The sequence below is a fragment of the Phoxinus phoxinus genome (genome assembly GCF_949152265.1).
Source record: "Phoxinus phoxinus genome assembly, chromosome: 19".
In the NCBI taxonomy this organism is placed as follows: Eukaryota; Metazoa; Chordata; class Actinopteri; order Cypriniformes; family Leuciscidae; genus Phoxinus; species Phoxinus phoxinus.
Window position 1 is genome coordinate 19,768,362 of NC_136894.1, and position 15,356 is coordinate 19,783,717.

The 15,356-nt window shown below is 47.5% G+C and overlaps 1 protein-coding gene across 4 annotated transcripts in view; it reads left to right on the forward strand.

The window, feature by feature from the left end:
• Positions 1 to 15,356, forward strand: part of fkbp10a (FKBP prolyl isomerase 10a) — a 150,438-nt gene that overhangs the window by 82,684 nt on the left and 52,398 nt on the right. The window contains exon 9 of one of the 4 annotated variants that reach the window (XR_013794997.1): positions 9,526 to 10,146. The exons of the other annotated variants lie outside the window; for them this stretch is intronic. The gene's annotated coding sequence lies outside the window, so the exon portion shown is untranslated. The remainder of the gene's footprint in view (positions 1 to 9,525; positions 10,147 to 15,356) is intronic. 4 annotated transcript variants of the gene reach the window in all.

Sequence of the window (15,356 nt, forward strand, 5' to 3'; positions counted from 1 at the left end):
AGTACTTTTAAAGTCGAAAAAGCCAGACTCACACAAGTAAGTAGTTGCAAAAGGTAGAAGGCATTTCAGAGCACACTCAGCTAGGATGGGAAACTCATTTCTTACATAAATCCAGTAGTTAGAGAGGGAAAGATCCTCAAATTTAATTTTTAAATCCCATGAAGAAGTCATCTCAATTAGCTCCTCCTGTGATTTTAAGTCCAGAAAAGAGCCTACATCAGGGGCAAATGGGTTTCTTACCCAGTTTAGACGAGTGCTGTCAAGGTCAGGGAAATAGTCTCTGAAATATCCCTGGAGGTGCTCCAGGTGGGATTGTATCAGTGGAGAAATGGTGTCCAACTCACCACCAGATGACAGCAGCTCTTGGTGTAATAGTGGGAACATTTCTGTAATTCCCTCCTTGAGTTTGTTTGACCACAGCGTAATCTTCAGGGAAAAAGCATGTACTTTGTCTTGCATATGCACTATGTATGTGTCACGCCCTTGCATGCTTTGGTTAAGCACATTCAGATGACAAAAAATGTCAGCCATATAAGCAAGTTTGAGAATCCAGGCTGCATTTGTAAAACGGTCAGCCAGCTGATGTTTCTCAGACAAGAGAAACTCTGCAACCTCCCTCCGCAACTCATACACGCGGTTCAAAACTGCCCCCGTGAAAGCCAGCGTAAGTTTGAGTGAAGCAGCAATCCATCAAAACGGGCTCCCATTTCTTTACACAGAAGAGCAAACAGTCTGTGTTTCAAGGGGCGTGCTTTAATGAAGTTTACTACGTGTATTATAGGGCTGAACGATATTCGATTTTAACATCGACATCGCGATGTGCGAGTGAGCGATAGTCACATCGCCGGAACATGCGATGTGAAGGGTAGTAGCACCAGCGGGAGATATTGCACACTTCATGAGGCACGCGCGCCGCGGTCTCCTGCTCTCTCTGCCGTGCACGCGCTGCACGGTTTGGAGCACAGTCTCTGTCTCGCGGGCGCGCTCGCTCTAGATTCCGGAGATTTTAACTAATTCGCGGGCATCAGCCGCTATCAACATGCGGGAGACTCCCAGAACTTGCGGGAGACTTGGGATGTCTGTATCTATAATAATATCGGCATTAGAATTATTGATTTTTCATTAGGCTATTATTTTGGTGCTCCCTCAGCTCTTGATGCGCGTGGAGCGGCGACGCTGACAGAGGCGGTAAACCAGCTGCTGTTTAAATGTGTTCGGCTTTTCTGTTTACAGAAACATGTTCTCTAATCTGTTTAGAAGATTTAATACAAAATATATTAAAGTTTTATATCATTTTGTTTATTTCATACGATTATGATGACCAACACCAACACTGTTTTACTTTGGCACTTTGGCTAAGAAAAGTTGACTTAAAGATTGTGAACCAAAATGCTTAAGTTGTTTTATAAAAAATATATTTATTTTAAGTTATATTGTTGTAAACCAATCAGGGGGTTGGTGTAAAGCTGCTGTTTTATTTAAAAATGTGTTCTGCTTTTATGTTTACAGAAATGTTCTAATTTTGGAATAAAATATTAAGTGACCTTTTTGTCACTTGTAATGAAGCTTGCTTATTAGTGAAATTATTAATATCATGGAATGGTAATTATTGTCTTTAGCCTGGAGTTATGGCTCTCAATATCGCAATATATATCGTTGGGAAAAAAAATATCGCAATGTAATTTTTTTCCAATATCGTGCAGCCCTAGTGTATTACATCCTGTGGTACCTGATTAAGCTCATCATCCAACCGTTTAGCCACCAGTGCTTCTCGATGGAGCATACAGTGCGTGAACGCCGCATTCGGGGCCTTCTGTTTGATGAGCGCCGTCACGCCGCTGTTCTTCCCAGTCATAGCCGCGGCCCCGTCAGAACACACACCCACACAACGAGACCAGTCAAGTCCATTTGAATCAATATATTCGTCCAACATTTGAAAAATCTCTTTCCCGGTGGTTCTACTTTCAAGTGCTTTACAAAATAGTATTTCCTCAACGAACTTTTCTTGGGAAATTAATCTGATGTACACAAGCAACTCGGCCGCGTTAGCCACATCCGTACTCTCATCTAGCTGCAGTGCAAAATATTCGCTAGCTCTCACCTGGTCCAAAAGTTGAGCAGACACATCCTCAGCCATGTCTCCAATACGTCTGCTCACAGTGTTATCAGAGAGTGGTACAGCGTCAATTTTCTTGGCAGAATCCTCACCCAGTAGCTCTTTAACAATGTCTTTGGTAGCTGGTAGTATCAAATCCTCCCCAATTGTGTGCGCCTTTTTAGCTCGCGCAATGTGAAAGGATGCCAAAAATGATGCCCTCAATGCTCTCTCAGGGACAGTAGCTTGCAGCGCGAATGTTGCTGACTGCCTGGTCAAATGTTCTTCCTTTCTTTTAAAAAAGTCTATTGGTTTTTCGGCCTCTGCTGGATGCTTCTGGTTCAGGTGACGTTGAAGTTTTGATGGTTTTAGGCATTCATTGGAGAGGATCTCGAAGCAGAGAACGCATTTGGGGCACTCATGTCCATTCTTCTGAGTGACGCAGGTAAATCCATACTTTATGTATGCTGCGTCATACCTACGAGTCTTATTCGGCCAGGAGTTCGTTTTCTGTTTTTTTTTATCTGCGGTTTCGATAGCTGGCTCGTTAGGTTTAGTCCGTTTTACAAATCTATCCATTTTGATAGAGCTAGCCAGCTAACTAAATAAATAGCTTAATAGCTGAGCACTGGCGGTTGTTACCAAGGCTACACTGACAGATTACATGATGGTGTACCAGCCAATCAGAAAGATTACCATTAAAAGTTTAATGTTTAGATATGCGACTAATTATTATAATGCTATTTCATAACAATACTCATAATAATATACATTTTTATATATTTTTAAAATATTTATAAAAAATAAAAAAAATCGTCCAACTTTCTGCGGCCCCCCTGGCGGCCCCCACTTTGAAAACCACTGCACTAATCTACACTAGTTTAATGTTGCTGTGGGACAATGTGAGAAACATTAAATATTAAAATGTTATCATTACTATAGTGAAACAACAAAACACAATAGATGGTTTAGAACTTTTAATATTTATTGCACAAACGTCTCGGGTTACGACTGTAACCCTTGTTCCCCGAGAAGGGAACGAGACACTGCGTCGTCGTCGTCGACACTTTGGGGAATGCCCCAGCATAGCGCGTCTGAAGCATGAATGAAATCCTGTCTGATCCTGATTGGTGCTGCGTCATGACGTAGTAGATGACGGCATAACCGGAAGATACAAGGGGACGCCCGAACACACACACATTAGCTCTTTTGCGATGAAGCAAGCGCTCTGTCCGTGATAGGTGTGGCGACGAGACGCAGTGTCTCGTTCCCTTCTCGGGGAACAAGGGTTACAGTCGTAACCCGAGACGTTCCCCTTCGAGGGAACTCGCACTGCGTCGTCGACGACGACACTTTGGGGAACGTAATGCCCACTAGGCCACACCGTAATCACGCCCGCCCTAGTGTGAAGCTGGGAATAACACAGTTAGGACGCGAGCACTCTGGCGCCAGGCGTCACAGGGAGTTGCAGACTGTAAAATCGTATGAAGGTGTGCGGAGTAGCCCACCCGGCCGCCTCGCAGATCTCATGAAGCGAGGCTCCAGAAAGGAGGGCCACCGAGGAGGCCATGCCCCTGGTGGAGTGCGCCCTCACGGCCATCGGTGAAGGCAAATTGCGCACCTGATAGGCCGTGGCTATAGCCTGGACAATCCAGTTACTGATTGTCTGCTTGGATGCAGGCAGCCCTTTCTTGGGTGAACCAAAACACACCAACAACTGGTCTGACTTCCTCCACTGAGAAGACCTCTCGAGGTACACTCTCAGGGCTCTGACTGGGCAGAGCAGGTGAAGTCTCCCTTCTTCCGCCGTCACGTGAGGTGGAGAACAGAAGGCCTGAAGAACCACGGACCGTGCCACATTGGAGGGCACCTTGGGCACATAGCCCGGTCTAGGATGTAAGATGGCCTTAACTCCGCCGGGGGCAAACTCCAGGCAAGTTGGCATTATAGCCAAGGCCTGGAGATCCCCCACTCTCCTCAGAGAGGTGATAGCGAGGAGAAAGGCCACCTTAAGGGTCAGGTTCTTTGCCTCAGCCAACTCCAGTGGCTCAAAGGGGGCCTCAGCCAACCCTTCAAGTACCACCGCCAGGTCCCAGGTTGGGACTCTGGAGCGAGCCGCAGGCCTCATCCTCCGAACCCCACGGAGGAAACGTACAACCAGATCGTGCCTTTCCAGGGGCCCATCACCTAAAGGCGAGTGGAAAGCCGCTATGGCAGCCACGTACACCTTAAGTGTGGACGGGGTAAGACCGGCGGAGAAACGATCTTGGAGGAACTCCAGCACTGAAGCCACTGGGCAGTTAACTGGGTCCACCTCACGCTCTCTACACCAAGTGGAAAACACATTCCACTTCAGGCTGTACAGTCTCCTGGTGGAAGGAGCCCTGGAGCTGAGTAGGGTCTCGACAACACCTGCTGACAGGCCAGCCTCTAGGTACTGATCCCCCTCAGGGGCCAGACCCAGAGGTTCCACAGCTCTGGTCGGGGGTAAAATATTGTGCCCCCTGCCTGTGACAGCAGATCCCTCCTCAGAGGGACCTGCCACGGGAGGCCGTCCAGCAGTGCTACAATGTCCGAGAACCATACCCGGGTCGGCCAGCGGGGTGCCACTAGAAGTAGGCTGATCCCTTCCTGGCGGACCCGCTCCAAGACTTCCGGGAGCAGAGTGATCGGGGGAAATGCATACAGACGCAGCCTCGGCCACGTCTGTGTCATGGCATCCAGCCCCAGAGGGGCTGGATACCTGAGAGAGAACCACAGTGGACAGTGGGACGTCTCTTGAGACGCGAACAGATCCACTTCCACTGGGCCAAATCTCACGCACATGGCCTCCACCACCTCGGGGTGGAGACGCCACTCCCCGGGCCTCAGCCCCTGCCTCGACAGGACGTCTGCTCCCAGGTTTTGGTCCCCTGGGACATACATCGCTCTGATAGATGACAGTTTCCCCTGGGACCACAGGAGGATCTGGTGTGCCAGTCTGCACAGAGGGCGCGACCTCAGACCCCCCTGATGATTCAGATACGCGACTACAGAGGTGTTGTCGGAGCGTATCAGGACATGGTGGCCGCGGAGGTCCGGAAGAAAACCCCTCAGGGCTTTGTAGACCGCCAACATTTCCAGGCAGTTGATGTGCCAGGAAGAATGCTGTGTCTCCCACAGACCTCTCGCAAAGCGACCGTCCATGACCGCGCCCCAACCGGTGAGGGAAGCATCTGTTGAAACGGTTTTCCGGCAACATGATGCCCCCAGCACCGGTCCCTGGGACAGGAACCAAGGTTTCCTCCATATGACGAGAGAACGAAGGCATCTGCGCGTTACTCTGATCATACGGAACGGATTTCCCCTCGGGGAAAACCCCTTGGCTCTCAACCACCACTGTAGGGATCTCATGTGTAGCAGGCCAGATGGTATGACGCTGGACGCTGCTGCCATGAGTCCCAGCAATCTCTGAAACTGCTTCACAGTGAGGTTGTGGCCTAGCTTCACCCTGGAGACCATCGCCAATATGGACTCCACGCGTGCGGGAGACATTTGTGCCCGCATCGTCGTGGAGTCCCATACAACTCCCAGGAACGTAGTTTTCTGGGAGGGCGTCAACACACTCTTCTTTGTGTTGAGTCTCAGCCCCAAGCACCTGATATGGGCCAGAACGACATCTCGATGCCGAACTGCCATCTCGCACGACCTGGCCAATATTAGCCAGTCGTCGATGTAATTGAGTACACGGATGCCCTGGAGTCTCAACGGAGCCAGCGCTGCATCCATGCACTTGGTGAAGGTGCGAGGGGAGAGAGCTAGGCCAAAGGGAAGAACCCGATATTGGTACGCTTCGCCCCCGAAAGCGAACCTCAGGAACTTCCTGTGACATGGAAGGATGGATATATGGAAGTATGCGTCCTTCAGATCTATCGTGACGAACCAGTCCTCGAACTGGATCTGACTCACGATTGCTGGAATGGTGAGCATCTTGAACCTGTACCTCCTCAGAGAACGATTCAAGTGCCTGAGATCTATTATGGGACGCAACCCCCCATCCTTCTTGGGAACTATGAAGTACCGGCTGTAGAACCCGGACTCCCTGTCTGGCAGAGGAACACGTTCTATGGCCTCCTTGACCAACAGGGATTGAACTTCCTGTTCCATAACCCGAACCTGCTCTGGGCCGACCACAGTCCAGACCACCCCGTTGAACTTTGGGGGAGGGGAGCTGAACTGTAGTCTGTAACCCAGCTCTACAGTACGCAGGGCCCACGGAGATATATTCGGAAGGCATGACCATGCGCCGAGATAATCTACTAAGGGAACCAGCCTCTCGAGGCTGGCCTCGGGTGTCAACCGAGACTTGTTCCCGACTTCCTGAAGCGGCTGGCCGGCAGGAAGCGGTCGAGAACGATTTTTGGTGTGCGGACGCACTCGCCGCCCCGCCGCAGATCTTCTTAGAGGCGGCTGGAGCGACGTGCGTACGCGGGAAATCAGTGTGGCCCGAAGCGTGCTGGACGGCGGGAACACAGCACTGATTCCCCGAGAGCTCCGGGGGGAAGGCGACCTCGATCGCCCCGCCCCGGGGGGGACAGCTCTCAGCGGTCCGGCCACAATTAGGACCGCTTGGAGGAAGCCTTCTTCGCCTGAAGGACGGTCCTCAGATCGACCTTAGGCTCAGAAGGCTTGCCACGAGAACGGCGCCTCCTTTGCCAAGCTCCCTCAGGAGGGGCGCGGGAGGCGACACTCTCTCTTTGCACATACCGGCGCGAGGAGCTGGTAGATGGCTGAGGCTGCCCCTTTGAGGCAGCCTTCCCCGAGGAGCCAGAGCAGCGAGGGAGGTACTGTTGGAAGGCCGCCGACTGCTTTTTCACCTCTTGAAACCTCTCGACGACGGTACTAACCGCGCCGCCGAAGAGGCCAGCAGGTGACATCGGGGAGTCTAGGAGAAAATGTTTCTCTCTCTCCTTCATCCCCGATAAATTCAGCCATAAATGCCTCTCCACACACACCATACCAGCCATGGAGCGACCGATGGCACGGGCCGTCTCCTTGGTGATGCGGAGAGACAAGTCGGTAGCCTTCCTGAGCTCCAAGATGTCACTCGGAGAGGGACCCTCGCCCTCATCAAGCTCCTTGAGGAGGTCGGCCTGGTAGGCCTGCAACACCGCCATAGTGTGCAGGCAGCTACCAGCCCGCCCAGCCGCCATATAGGCCCTGCCCACCAGAGTGGATGTATCACGGCATGGTTTAGTGGGCAGCACCGGGGCTTTAAGGGACGAGGCAGCCTCAGGGGAAAGATAACTCGCGAGAGCTTCCTCCACCCGAGGTATTTTCCCATAACCACGCTCAGCCGCCCCCAGCACGTTAGAAAAATCGAGCACTGGGGGGTTGGAGAGCCTGGCTGAGTATGGTTTTTCCCATGACTTGCACAACTCATTATGCAAGTCGGGGAAAAACGGAAGGCCCCGGCGTGGGGTTTGAGACCTGCGCCTGAAGAACCTTTCATCCAGCTTACTTGGTGGCTGGATTTCAGGTTCTTCTTGTGGCCAATCAATTCTTAACTTGGCCACAGCGCGGGTCAAAACCTCCACCAACTCCTCTTGGGCGGGTGCGTGAAGTGATTGATCGGGCCCCACATCACCCACATCACCCACATCAATGCTTACAGCATCAGACTCCTCAGAGCCTGATAGCTGAAGCATCTGATCCCCTTCCTCGCGGGAAGAAACCGCTTCGCGGGCTTCCACACGAGGCGGGAGAACATCTGAATCCTCAGACGAGGACCGGGAAGATGCCGCAGCAGTCCCGTGTCCCGTTGAGAGATCCATCTGTGAGCCCCACGATCTGCGGCGCCGCGTTGCCTCGACAACGGCGGGCCCAGAACCGCGGGGCTCGCGAGCTTGGCCGTGCTCATCAAACACGGCCAGCCGCGAGTGCAAAACCCTGAGCGGCAGCTTATCACACTCGCTACAAGCGGCTCCCTCGAGAGCCGCTCTAGCGTGCTGCACACCGAGGCAAAGCACACACAGCTGGTGTGTGTCCGTGCCCGAAATATAACGCGGACACGGATGCACACACCTATTAAATTGCTCGCGTTCCATAACAGTGCTTGTAAACTTTTTTCACAGAGACAGACAACACCAAATAAGACTGACAAAACACAGAGCGCTTTCAGCTGAAGAGCAAAAAAGCTAATGTGTGTGTGTTCGGGCGTCCCCTTGTACCTTCCGGTTATGCCGTCATCTACTACGTCATGACGCAGCACCAATCAGGATCAGACAGGATTTCATTCATGCTTCAGACGCGCTATGCTGGGGCATTCCCCAAAGTGTCGTCGACGACGACGCAGTGCGAGTTCCCTCGAAGGGGAACAACTGGCCAACAAATCCAAAAATAAATTATGCTTCTTAAGAAAAATAAATAAATAAATAGTAATAAAAAATAATACACACACACTCTTTGTAGTGCAAATTAAAAATGATAAAACCTTTACAACTGGTAGACATACTGTATAGCCTACAAAAGTAAACAGTTTAACTAAAAGTGTTCTCAACATAAATAATAATAATAAAATATAATATTTTGGGGGTTTATTTTTATAAGCTACAGAGAATGTCATCATCAGAGGTTATTTAAGCCAAATTCTAGTCGTGTTTGCCGCACGTGTTCACATCCGGTCAAACAAAGATGTTTTCTGGGAACGTTCCCTGCAGGTTATTCTGAAGTTTTATTTTATAACCATGTAAACTAATTAAAACGTTGCAGATGATAAACTATATTATTCTCGGACACTCTCTCGTGAAATGTCGAGCGCACTCTCGGACAGACACACTTTTGTCTGCTTTTGTCCAGTCCGGCGCCTCGAAATACACACTCACACACACCAGAGAAAAAAGTTTGCAGTTCCTATGGCGGAGAGAGAGCCCGATCGGATAAAAAAACGCTTCAGTGAACTGAATTATAGTAACGCGGCATTTTATTGTCAATAACGGTAACTGCATTGTACCGGAGGAAACAGTAATTAGTTTGATTATTCGTTACTAAAAAAAATAATGCTGTTAGTAACGCCGTTATTCCCATCACTGGTGACAATAACAGTAGAAGACATTACTCACCATGTTTGTTGACTGATCCTACTCACCGCAGTTGTATGATAGACTCGTAAAAGGCAGGAGCACCGGTAGAGCTTTGAACACAGGTGTTCTCTTATGAGAGGTCTCTCGTACTGCGTAATATCTTAGGCTAGGGAAAAATCTCTTTTCCACGAGATATTGAAGCCAAAAATTATCCTTAATTTTGAAATAATGTAAAACAAGCTGCGGCAGCATGCAGACATAGGCAAGACAGCTTTGCGCCCACTACGTAACGTCCTGCCGAAACAGGCGTGGTTTGGGCCTATAATACAGCTCGACAGGCTGATAGACTCTGATTTTTAATCTCTTCAGCGAAGCTCTCGCATCGCTGGATCCTGAGAGGAAGAAGCCGTGCCGTTAGAAAAAGCCTTCTGCAGGACGAGCCTTTGCATCTGAAGCCGCTGCTCGACAACTCGCCGCCTTCAGTTGACGTTCCTGCTACGTTATCCGGCATATTATATCCTTTTCTCTGCTAGTGTGTGCTCACCGCTGCGACTCACACTCTCATCCTAAAAGAGCCGAGCGTCTTTTTCAAGATGCCTGGTACCTTCTGTGGCTCTGCTCGCCAGCCTTCTGGGAAAAGGGCCAGCATTGAAGCAGAGCTGATGCGTCTGCTCACGCAGGCCGTAACGAGCCTCGGCCTTGAGTGGTCGACGCCCGAGGTGCCTGCACAGAACCGGCTGGATGGATGTTTCCTGCAAGGGGACCGCGTTTCGCCGTCTTCAAGACCTGCACCTTTTCTTCCTGAGCTTCACGAAAAAGTCGCAAAGTCCTAGAAAGCCCCCTTCTCAACCAGAATGCTTTCCTCTGTCTCAGCAGCATTTCTTCATGGTGGACGGTGGACATCTCCACTTGCGGTTGACGCTCTCTGAGATGTCGTTCCTCGACGCCCCTATCTCTTCTGCCGGCCTCTTTGGATCGTCCATAGAAAAGGTAGTAGCACATCTACTTCGAGCCGAAATAGCGAAACTGTTGAGCAAAGGGGCCATAGAGCCTTTATCTCAAGCTCAGAGCAAAGGGGGTCTATACAGCAGATATTTTCTGGTACCGGAAAAAAACGGGGGTCTCAGACCCATTCTAGATCTAAGACAGCTGAACAAAGTGCTTTCGAAACGCCGGTTCAAGTCAAGTCAAGTCAAGTCACCTTTATTTATATAGCGCTTTTTACAATACAGATTGTATCAAAGCAGCTTCACAGTGATAACATGAAAATAATACAAAAGAAAATTGCATCATCGTCCACCTTAAGGCAGATCTATAATATTGTTGAATATTAAATGTCCCCAACTAAGCAAGCCAGAAGGCAGGGCAACAGCGGCAAGGAACCAAAACTCCATCAGGTGACAGAATGGAGAAAAAAACCTTGGGAGAACCCAGGCTCAGTCGGGGGCCAGTTCTCTGGCCAATGAGCGAACAGTGGATGATTATGATTCAGGAGGATTACAGGTCAGAAGTCAGAATGAATCAGAGTATTTGTCCAGTTCCGGTTGGTTGAAGTCGGAGTGGAGAGGAGGAGAGACTGGTTGACACTTCAGGTCAGCGGCGTCGTCGTGTCCTGGCGCTGGTCCTTCATCAGATCTGGATACGGCCTAGTTCCGGGGACAGCGGTAAACCTTGGGATAGACAGAGAGAGACTAATATTAGCGTAGACGCCATCCTTCTTATGATGTACCAAGTACATCAGGATTTATGGGAAGTGTTCCCGGTCCCGGCTGTTCTAAACTATGCAGCGTAACATTGAATTATAGAAGTCTATAATGTGTTATGTGTATGCTAGGCCGAAGAGATGTGTTTTTAGTCTAGATTTGAACTGACAGAGTGTGTCTGCTTCCCGGACAATGTTAGGAAGACTGTTCCAAAGTTTTGGTGCTAAATAGGAAAAGGATCTACCGCCAGCAGTCGATTTTGATATTCTAGGTATTATTAACTGGCCGGAATTTTGAGATCGCAGTAGACGTGAAGGACTATAATGCGTTAAGAGCTCGCTCAAGTACTGCGGAGCTAGACCATTTAGTGCTTTGTAAGTGATCAGCAATATTTAAAAATGTATACCAATGCAGTGTTGACAGAACTGGGCTAATATGGTCATACTTCCTGGTTCTGGTAAGAACTCGAGCTGCTGCGTTTTGGACCAGCTGTAGTTTGTTTATTTAGCGTGCAGGGCAACCACCCAGTAGAGCATTACAATAATCTAGCCTTGAGGTCATAAACGCATGAACTAATTGTTCTGCATTATTCATTGAGAGCATATGACGTAATTTAGATATATTTTTAAGATGGAAGAAAGCGGTTTTACAGATACTAGACACATGACTTTCAAATGAAAGATTGGTATCAAAGAGCACACCCAGGTTCCTAACCGACGACGAAGACTTAACAGAGCAGCCATCAAGTTTTAGACAGTACTCTAGGTTATTACATGTGGAAGTTTTTTGTCCAATAATTAGAATCTCTGTTTTTTCTGAATTTAGTAGTAGGAAATTACTATTCATCCAATTTTTTATATCAGCTATGCATTCCGTTAATTTTGTGAATTGGTAGGTTTCGTTAGGTTTTGAAGAAATATACAGCTGAGTATCGTCGGCATAACAGTGAAAGCGAATTCCATGTTTCCTAATGATATCTCCTAATGGTAGCATATACAAAGTGAACAGCAGCGGTCCTAGTACTGAGCCTTGTGGTACGCCATACTGAACTTGTGATTGATAAGACATCTCTTAATTTACTGCTACAAACTGATAACGGTCAGATAAGTATGATTTAAACCATGCTAGTGCAATTCCACTAATGCCAACATAATGTTCGAGTCTATTTAAAACGATGTTGTGGTCAATGGTGTCAAATGCAGCACTAAGATCAAGTAATACTAATAGAGAGATACAACGACGATCGGATGATAAGAGCAAATCATTTGTGACTCTAACGAGATCTGTCTCGGTACTATGGTACGGTCTAAATCCGGAATGAAAATCCTTGCAGATATAATTTCTTTCAAGAAACGAACACAGTTGTGAGGATACTGCTTTTTCTAATATCTTTGACAGAAAAGGCAGATTAGAGATCGGCCTGTAATTGACTCATTTTGTAGGATCAAGTTGCGTTTTTTTAACAAGCGGTTTAATCATAGCTAGCTTAAAGGTTTTTGGTACGTATCCTAGAGACAAAGATGAATTAATGATATTAAGAAGAGGATCTATGACATCTGGAAGCATCTTTTTTAGCAGCTTAGTTGGTATAGGGTCTAACATACACTTTGTCGATTTAGATGTTTTGACGAGTTTGCAAAATTCTTCCTCTCCTATAGCAATGAATGAATCAAATTTGAATCTGAGGGAATGAATCCCTCAGGGAGACTACAATGCACTTCCTGATGCGATACTGTAGTAGACGGTTGCATAGTTATAAATTTGTCCCTGATATTATCGATCTTATAAGTGAAGAAGTTCATAAAGTAATTTCTGCTGTGTTGCTTGGAAACTTCTGGGCTTGAAGCTTTCCTTTTCTTTAGTTTAGCCACTGTTTCAAATATATACCTAGGATTATGTTTATTTTCTTCTAATAGGGTTGAAAAATAAGCAGATCTAGCAGCTTTTAAAGCCTCTCTGTAAGCAATCGAGCTCTCCTTCCATGAAATCCGAATAACCTCTAGTTTTGTTTTCTTCCAGTTGAATTTTCCTCCATTTTTCTGGCTGCTCTCTTAAGGGCCTGAGTGTGCTCGTTGTGCCATGGCGTTGGACTATGTTCTTTAATCTTCTTTAAGCGCAACGGAGCAACTGTGTCTAAAGTGCTGGAAAAGAGAGAGTTGAAAGTTTATGTTGCAATATCAAGTTCTTCTAAGCTATCCTGGATGCTGAGATGATGAAACTGATTAGGAAGATTATTGATAAAGCTATCTTTAGTAGCACAAGTGATAGGTCTAACATATTTATAACACGGAGTCGGCTTTGCAGCCTTGGCTAAATGTAATTTACACGAGACTAGATAATGATCTGAGATGTCATCGCTCTGCTGCAGTATTTCAACGGCATCAACATCTATTCCATGTGATAGTATTAGATCTAGAGTATGATTACGGCAATGAGTAGGTCCTGACACGTGTTGTCTAACTCCAATTGAGTTTACAATGTCTTTAAATGCCAATCCCAATTCATCTTTTTCATTATATGTGTATATTAAAATCACCAACAATTAGTACTTTATCTGCAGCCAATACTAATTCTGATAGAAAGTCCGCAAATTCTTTGATAAAGTATGTATGGTGCCCTGGTGGCCTGTATACAGTAGCCAGCAGAATTTTCAAACGTGATTTATCGTTTACACTATATATTTTTACATTAAGCACCAACACTTCAAAATAATTATATTTACAACTAGATTTCTTAGTGGTTTTGAAAATATTACTATAAATTAAAGCAACACCTCCTCCTTTGTGTTTCAGACGAGGTTCATGTTTATAACTGTAATCTTGTGGGGGTTGACTCATTTAAAGCAATGTAATCGTTTGGTTTTAGCCAGGTTTCTGTCAAACACAGCACATCTAGGTTATAATCTGTAATCATATCATTAACTATAAGCTTTTGAAGTAAGAGATCGAATATTCAGCAACCCAAGCTTTATTATTTGCTCATCCGTATTATATCTGTTTTTTATTTGTTGAACATCAATTACATTTTTAACCTTAGATGGGTTTGAACGTTTTTTGGATTTCCAAGTTCGGGGAACAGACACAGTCTCTATATGATGATATCTAGGTGAAAGAGGCTCTATGTGATGGGATTTATCTGACCTTGGTGACGTGAGGCCGCTAGCAGACGGTCGGTTAAGCCAGTTAAGCCTGCTTCCTGACCTGAGCCCCAGATTGTCATGTTTTAGCTCTAAGACTATGAGCCAAATTACTAGAGAGAAGAGCAGCACCATCCCAGGAGGGATGAATACCATCTCTTTTCAACAGGTCAGGTTTGCCCCAAAAACTTTTCCAATTGTCTATGAATTCTATATTATTTCGCGGACACCACCCAAACAGCCAGCCATTGAGTGAACACAATCTACTAACTATCTCATCACTCCTGCGAACAGGAAAGAATACTCACAGCCAGGAAAATCCTCACGCAAATTCGCCAAGGGGACTGGTTTATGTCAATAGATCTGGAGGACGTGTATTTCCAAATACAAATAGCGTGAAGTCACAAGCAATTTTTGAGATTCGCCTTCGAGTGCCAGGCATATCAATACACAGAGCTCATAGAACACAGGACCATATTACTCGAACATCTCAAGAATCTAGGTCTCAAAGTCAGAGAATATATTTTCTGGGCACAGAACTGGACTCGCTGTCTATGACAGCACAACTATCGCCACAGCGCAGACTGAATATTCAGCGCATGACGAAAACCTTCCACTGCGGCACTAAAGTCCCACTCAGAAAGTTTCAGAGAATGCTGGGTCTCATGGCCTCAGCATCTTCAGTACTCCAGTTGGGTCTGCTTCGCATGTGCCCTCTGCAGTTCTGGCTAAAAGCGCGAGTACCACGTCGAGCGTGGACCTCTGGCCTTTTTTGCCTCAAGGTCGATCAGAAATGCGTCTCAGCTCTGAAATCCTGGAGAGCGACCGATTGGAACCGGTCAGGTGTAAGCATGGGGAGTTTCTCGAGTGTGAAGGGGTTACCTCGGGATGGGGAGCTCTGCTCGAGGGCAGACCGTTCTTCGGCCAGTGGTCAGAATGGGAAAAGCTTCTACATAAACTGCCTGGAAATGATGGCAGTCGACAACGCGCTGAGGCACTTTTTGTCCCCAGATAAAAGGACACCACGTCTTGGTCCGTTCGGACAACATGTCGGTGGTGGCCTATATAAATCGCCAAGGAGGTATCAGGTCCCGAAACCTTTACAGGCTGATGGAGCGCCTTCTAGCACACGTGCCAGGCCACCTGAATGTGGGACCAGACAGACTGTCCAGAAACAATGTTCCGGCAGGAGAATGGTCTCCACACCCGCAGACAGTCCAAATGCTGTGGAAAACATTCGGCAGGGCGAAGGTAGACCTGTTTGAGTCTCAAGAAGCAAGGATGCGCTGGCCCACGACTGGCCCCGCTGCCCACTCTATGCTTTTCCCCCTGTCACGCTCCTGCCTCAGGTATTAGAGCGA